Raw genomic sequence first — 8,156 nt, forward strand, 5'->3', positions numbered from 1 at the left:
CATGATGTTATCTTTTCAAACTTCACCTTACATTAAAAAATCTAAATTCACGGCTCTGCAATATCTCTTTGTTAAGTTAAATCACCACCCTCTTATGGGCTGTCCTTAAAAAGAAAAAGTTGGGTACTTATTACTTGTTTGTTCTGTTTTTAGTGGGGAGAAATTTTATAAGCAGTTCAGAGAATTATTTTTTCATCAAGCACTTAAAGGTTCATGTTTCAATAATATATAGTTACTAGTCACCATTCTAACTATTGCTTGTCCATTTTAATAGCTCTTTACTTAGTAACATTTACTTACATTGGGCTATAAACCACCTGCATTTAACATTTTTCATATTTGAGAACAATTTGATCCCTTAAAATATCTCTGCAACATTAAACGTATACTCTGGACACTGTGAGACTCAAAGCCAACTGGCAAAAGATGCTATCTTTAGCTTTCCATCTATGTCTAGTATCTCTTTTGTGAAAATACATGGGGAGTGAAGATACCCTGAGTCTAAATATTTGATTAACTAATTAGCCTTTAGCAATTTGCTCCCAATAAAACCCCAGCACTTTCAGATTGATTTGAAAAAGTGGAAAATTTCACTGCAATATTTACATTCAATAATTCATTCATCTATTCATCCCACAGACCTTTCCTCAGCTGCTATTCTGGGCACAGCATCACCGTTTAAGGTGCTGGAGATATGTAGAGTAATTCATCGCATGTCCTGACAAAGGTATGAGGTAGGTCCTACTGTGATTCCTATTTCACAAGTGGAGCTTTAAGAAGTTACTGGCCCAATGTCACATAGCTAGTAAGCAACAGAGCCACTCCATAATAACTCAGACAACATGACATCTTTTACTGAATTTTTCACTCAGGAAAGTAGTATTTAACCAAAAATCCTAGACAGAGGATTGGAAAAGCCTCAGGACACTGTGGACACCAAGGACTATTTACTGGAAAAAAATGTTAGTCACTCATTTGTGTCAGACTTTTTGTGACCCCAGAGACTGTCAGGCTCCTCTGTCCATGGGACTTTCCAGGCAAGAATACTGGAGTGGGTTGCTGTGCCCTTCTCCAAGGGATCTTCCTGACTCTGGGATTGAAGTCGGGTCTCCTGCATTGCAGGCAAATTCCCTACGGTCTGAGCAACCAGGGAAGCCCCTATTTACTGGAACTTTCCCCTTAACTCTCTACTGCCTTGACAAGACATTATCACCACTGTAAAGTGAAGTGAAGAAGTGAAGTGAAGTTGCTCAGTTGCGTCCAACTCTTCGTGACTCCATGGACTATAGCCCATCAGGCTCCTCCATCCATGGAATTTTCCAGGCAAGAGTACTTGAGTGGGTTGCCATTTCCTTCTCCAGGGGATCTTCCCCAACCCAGGGATCGAACCTGGGTCTCCTGCATTGCAGGCAGACACTTTACCATCTGAGCCACCAGGGAAGCTCCTATCACCACTGTAGGTGGCACCAAATTTGGCCATTCATGATCACAATAACTCAGCACCTCTTTTTCAAGCAGCCCTACAGTCAGAAAGTGCTTAGACTTCCCAGGATCCCAAGATACAATTCAGTAGGATCTGATTTAAAAGCCTAGAGTTTTTTGTTATTTTGCCAATCTATTCTGAACTCACACCAGGTCACCAGCCTTAGTCATCCATAGAGACTGAGCAGCCACCCAGAGCTCTATGAACTAACAGGACCTTGGAGGTGCCTCCCAAAATTTGAGGGTCAGGTTAGGAGATGCAGCCTGTGCTACTAGGAATCAATGTGAACTCAATGACTGCTCGTTCCAAAATAGAGGATGGTCCAGTTCCATTCAAGCTGCCTTTTCTATGTTACCTTCCTTAGACCCCTTACAAGTCCCCTTCAAAAAAATCCCCCCACTAAAACAAAAGCCAATGGCACCCCACTCCAGTACTCTTGCCTGGAAAATCCCACGGACGGAGGAGCCTGGTGAGCTGCAGTCCATGGGGTCGCTAAGAGTCGGACACGACTGAGCAACTTCACTTTCACTTTTCACTTTCATGCATTTGAGAAGGAAATGGCAACCCACTCCAGAGTTCTTGCCTGGAGAATCCAGGGACGGCAGAGCCTGGTGGGCTGCCGTCTATGGGGTCTCACAGAGTCAGTCGTGACTGAAGTGACTTAGCAGCAGCAGCAGCAGAACAAAAGCCAAACAAAGTAACACAAATTTGGCAGAAGGAATTCTCTTAACCAAAGAGATGGTCACACTCCTTGACCCCATGTTCCTCTCTGAAAACAGAGCAAGTAATACTAAGTATCTCCCTGGGAGGCCAAATGGAATGCAGTAAGCTGATTTTCAGAAGTAGCAGCTAAGACAGAATTAATTTAAGTTAGTGTTTCCTGTATGTTTTCTTGATTTTAACAACAGAAGAGCTAAGAAGAGGGTCCGTTCATCCTGGAAAATTAGTTGAGGGTCTGAACTAAGTCTGTTTGAATATTGCATGCCCCCTTCATCCAGCAGCTGGCCAACCTGGAGATATACATGTTTCTGGCATTCATGTCACAGAGTCCTATATCATTATGATCACACCATCTACAGCCTTTTGGAAGGAATTCAGAGCACAGAAGAAATTATCACTATGAGTTGCATTAGGTGAATCAAAATCATTAGGAGGAATCAAGTGTTTGTGATTCCCCATGTGATTCTAAAGTGCTTCCAGGGCTGAGAACTGCAAGTTTAGATGGTTTCAACTTTGAGAGGTTTCCAAGTAACTGGAACTCAAATCACATGCAAAATGAGTTACTCTCTAGACCAGGACTATCCAATTAAGATATAACATAGTTCATGGGTAAAATTTTTAAATTTGCAGATAACACATGTATAAAAGTGAAAAGCAACAGGTAAGTTAATTTTATAACACATTTTATATAACCAAATATATCCAAAATATTAGATACAAACATAGATCCACACTGACACTTAAACACTGATTCTGTCTTTTGTGCATATTCAGTCATTGACTGGCCACCCCCCGGCAGGCACTGTGCTAGATGCTGCAAGGTACACACAAGTCAAGGCGATTTTCATTATAGGGGACTGGAATGCAAAAGTAGGAAGTCAAGAAACACCTGGAGTAACAGGCAAATTTGGCCTTACAGTACAAAATGAAGCAGGGCAAAGGCTAACAGAGTTTTGCCAAAAGAACGCACTGGTCATAGCAAACGCCCTCTTCCAACAACACAAGAGAAGACTCTACACATGGACATCACCTGATGGTCAACACCGAAATCAGATTGATTATATTCTCTGCAGCCAAAGATGGAGAAGCTCTATACAGTCAGCAAAAACAAGACAGGGAGCTGACTGTGGATCAGATCATGGACTCCTTATTGCCAAATTCAGACTTAAAGAAAGGAGGGGAAACCACTAGACCATTCAGATATGACCTAAATCAAATCCCTTACGATTATACAGTGGAAGTGAGACATAGATTCAAGGGATTAGATCTGATAGACAGAGTGCTTCAAGAACTATGGATGGAAGTTTGTGACATTGTACAGGAGGCAGTGATAAAGACCATCCCCAAGAAAAAGAAATGCAAAAAGGCAAAATGGTTGTCTGAGGAGGCCTTACAAATAGCTGTGAAAAGAAGAGAAGTGAAAGGCAAAGGAGAAAAGGAAAGATATACCCATTTTAATGCAGAGTTCCAAAGAATAGCAAGGAGAGATAAGAAAGCCTTCCTCAGTGATCAATGAAAAGAAATAGAGGAAAACAATAGAATGGGGAAGACTAGCAATCTCTTCAAGAAAATTAGAGATACCAAGGGAACATTTCATGCAAAGATGGGCACAATAAAGGACAGAAATGGTATGGACCTAACAGAAAAAGAAGATATTAAGAAGAGGTGGCAAGAATACACAGAACTATACAAAAAAGATCTTCACGACCCAGATAATCACAATGGTGTGATCACTCACCTAGAGCCAGACATCCTGGAATGTGAAGTCAAGTGGGCCTTAGGAAGCATCACTACGAATAAAGCTAGTGGAGACGATGGAATTCCAGTTGAGCTATTTCAAATCCTGAAAGATGATGCTGTGAAAGTGCTGCACTCAATATGCCAGCAAATTTGGAAAACTCAGCAGTGGCCACAGGACTGGAAAAGGTCAGTCTTCATTCCAGTCCCAAAGAAAGGCAATACCAAAGAATGCTCAAACTACAGCACAATTGCACTCATCTCACACATTAGCAAAGTGATGCTCAAAATTCTCCAAGCCAGGCTTCAACAGTACATGAACCATGAACTTCCAGATGTTCAAGCTGGATTTAGAAAAGGCAGAGGAACCAGAGATCAAATTGCCAACATCCGTTGGATCATCGAAAAAACAAGAGAGTTCCAGAAAAACATCTACTTCTGCTTTATTGACTATACCAAAGCCTTTGACTGTGTGGATCACAACAAACTTCAAGAGGTGGGAATACCAGACTACCTGACCTGCCTCCTGAGACATCTGTATGCAGGTCAAGAAGCAACAGCTAGAACTGGACATAGAACAACAGACTGGTTTCATATCAGGAAAGGAGTACCTTAAAGCTATATATTGTCACCCTGCTTATTTAACTTATATGCAGAGTACATCATGAGAAATGCTGGACTGGATGAAGTACAAGCTGGAATCAAGATTGCCAGCAGAAATATAAAAAACCTCAGATATGCAGATGACACCACCCTTATGGCAGAAAGTGAAGAAGAACTAAAGAGCCTCTTGATGAAAGTCAAAGAGGAGAGTGAAAAAGTTGGCTTAAAACTCAACATTCAGAAAACTAAGATCATGGTATCTGGTCCCATCACTTCATGGGAAATAGATGGGAAAACAGTGGAAACAGTGACAGACTTTATTTTGGGGGGCTCCAAAATCACTGCAGATGATGACTGCAGCCATGAAATTAAAAGACGCTTGCTCCTTGGAAGAAAAGCTATGACCAACCTAGACAGCATATTAAAAAGCAGAGACATTACTTTGCAAACAAAGGTCCATCTATTCAAAGCTTTGGTTTTTCCAGTAGTCATGTATGGATGTGAAAGTTGGACTATAAAGAAAGTTGAACACCAAAGAATTGATGCTTTTGAACTATGGTGTTGGAGAAAACTCCTGAGAGTCCCTTGGATAGCAAGGAGATCCAACCAGTCCATCCTAAAGGAAATCAGTCCTGAATATTCATTGGAAGGACTGATGCTGAGGCTGGAACTCCAATACTTGGTCACCTGATGTGAAGAACTGACTCATCTGAAAAGACCCTGATGCTGGTAAAGATTGAAGGCAGGAGGAGAAGGGGCCAACAGAGGACGAGATGGTTGGATGTCATCAGTGACTCAATGGACATGAGTTTAAGTAAGCTCTGGGAGTTGGTGATGAATAGGGAAGCCTGGCACACTGCAGTCCATGGGGTGGCAAAGATTCGGGCACGACTGAGTGACTGAACTGAACTGATCCTTAGGATGTATAAGGGAACATACAACCAGCTGACATACAACCCCCAAACCTAAGTGTGCAGAGACATGCATATGCAACACTATGAGAAGTGCATCTTTTTACTGCTTCCGACATGTATGATTTTGTCTAGCTCATTTTAACCTGATCAGGATAAGAAAAGGACACAGAGATGAGATGGGGAGAAGAGAGAAGCAGTCTCGAGAAACTCCAGCACTTGAAATCTGGGCCTGAGGATCAAAGCTACAGTCTTAGTTTTTTCTGTTTTAATCACACAGTGGTGAGAAGATCACCATTTACCCAGAAAAGTCATGCATTCTTGCTTGTCCAGCTTTGCATTACCCCCAAGGAGGTGGGTGTGAATTTTTACCAAAAATGTGAAAGACAGCCTTCCCAATCAAAGATATATTTATGAGACATGAACCTATTTGCCCAGAAGAAGCAAGAGAATCTTCACTATGAGGCTTGTGCAGAGCTCAGTTAATCTGGCAGTGTTCACGAGCCTTATTGGGAAGATACAAGCCAACGACCAGCCCTGGCCATTGGAGCAATAAACACAGTGCAAGACGGCTGATGTTAGCATCAGAGAAGCCTTTCCCCACAAGAAAGTCTAGGGCCTTGCTCTCTCCACCTCCTTCTCTTGACCTTGGAGCTGATAAGATTTTTAGGTTTTGCCATAGAGTGTGCTGAGTGGGACTACCAGAGGTCACTCAAGATTGGATTTCCTGTTTGAGGTGTAAGGGACAACAGCAATGCATTTGAGATGAGCCTTAAAGGATGGGGTGAGTTTGAACAGGCAAACTGAGGAAGAGAAACACTCTAAGTGAAGGCAGTGGCATGCAAAGGGAGAGAGGGAGAAGAGCCTAAAGAACCAAGATGAGCCAGAGTGAGGCGACCCTACACTTCCAGATCACGAATTCCTACAAGTCCATGAAAGAGGCTGAATCAAAGTTCTCTGCTGGGGCTAAATCTAATGCCATGTCCCTAGAAGCATCATCACCCAGCAATCTGGGATACGGGTGAGAGGATGACATGGAAAAGGTGGATGAACAGTTGCAAACATCTCTCTTCCCCGGGCCAAGCTCCTCTCTCTCCCAAAGCCGTTTCAACACCTCTGTCTTTTTTAAGCCCCCGTGTAATAATGAGGACTCGGGAGTTAAATGTGCAGAGGGCTTTCTGAGCTCCTACAGGGAACTCAATAATAGAGCTTTACAAACAAGGGGCTTTCAAAGTCCTTAATCCCAAGAAATTTAATAATATTCACAAACACAAGTTTAAATGAAAACCTTGAAAAGCAAAAAATGTCTGCTACATTAATACAGCATTAGTGGACTGTAATAAGGTTTTGATTTAATCTCTTTAGAAAGCCCTTAATACTCTGCATCAAATACAAAGCTAATCTTCTTGTTTCCTCTGAAACTCTACCTCAGCAAATTGTTCATCCAGCCATGGCAAAAAATTGGAGCCTCTTCAAACTTTATTCTGCTCACGGGCAAACCAGTGGAGATTTCCAGGCCTTATTTTATACCACATGCATCTCACTTTCGACTTACAGTGTATTCTGTAGATTAGACAATCCTCTATCAATAGTTATGTTTTTAAGTTGCAAAGCTTAAAAATACTTTCCAAGTAGTTGCACACAGAAAGGACTTTTCATCCTCCTTCAGTCATTCTTTTTTTCTCCTGGTGATCTGTCTTATGTCAATTTAATTATTAGACTGGCCCAAAGAACTCAAGAAGGATTAAAAGGAAACTTCCCCCTCCCGACACTGCTCAACATGCCAGTAAATAGGGATGCAGTAAACTCTAATTATCTGGCATGCCATAATAAGATGTTTCATTGCCTGGATCAACTAGATAAAATTTACAACAGGGAACTGACCCTTAACTGATTGGGTTGAGGGAAGCAAAAGAGATTGACTAACGCAGAGAAAGAGAGCTGTACCCCTCCCGGATCAAGTGTCCAAGGCTGCCATTAAACTGAAACTCAATGAAATACCTTTGCTGCCTCATGGTTTCATTTCCTCTACCCAAGAAGCAGTTTCCTGAATATTTCAATTAAATTTGAAGCTCATAACTTTAATAAAGTTTTATGAAAATGAACAGTGAGATGGTTTCTTCTAGAGTGGAGGTTAATACTTTACATTATCTCAATTCTTTGTCTGTAAAGGAACACGGGGTGCCTTTAACTGTATAAGGCGTTAGCATCCATCACACACTCTGCTCCTTATTAACAGACTGCTGGCTTGGGAGAGGGAGAACAAAGTTTTGCTGCCCCTGGCCCAGTTCTGCTCTTTGTGAAGGCAGTTGGGCACAGGATCCCTTCCAACTGCCAGCTGAAAGGGGACCAGAGATCCAAGTCAGGACACCTGGCTTCGTGAGCTCACAATGACTGCAGTCCAGAGTTCCAAACTTTGAAAAAAAACACAAAACCCAGTGCATCCCACCCTCTACCTAAATAAATTTTTAAAATTTTAATATTGCATTTCTTATTTTTCCTACTAATAAAACTCCTATGCATTTATGGTGGACATTTTTGAAAATGGATTAATTTTTTGTTTTTCAAATGAATTCAGCTTTGCATTTGAAACTTCATGATGTTTTCTGCAGAAACTAAAGGCAGGGCAAAGGCAAGGAGCCAGATTTGAAACCGTGGGAACTCCAGCCCCAAGAAGAGAGATGGGAAGAGCAACAAATATA

The 8,156-nt window shown here is 41.7% G+C and overlaps 1 non-coding gene across 1 annotated transcript; it reads right to left on the minus strand.

The window, feature by feature from the left end:
• Positions 1–1,367: 1,367 nt before the first annotated feature.
• Positions 1,368–1,440, minus strand: TRNAC-GCA. The gene has a single exon. It is a non-coding gene; the product is annotated as a tRNA-Cys (tRNA).
• Positions 1,441–8,156: the final 6,716 nt, after the last annotated feature.

The sequence above is a fragment of the Bos indicus x Bos taurus genome, chromosome X, assembly GCF_003369695.1.
Source record: "Bos indicus x Bos taurus breed Angus x Brahman F1 hybrid chromosome X, Bos_hybrid_MaternalHap_v2.0, whole genome shotgun sequence".
Lineage (NCBI taxonomy): Eukaryota > Metazoa > Chordata > Mammalia > Artiodactyla > Bovidae > Bos > Bos indicus x Bos taurus.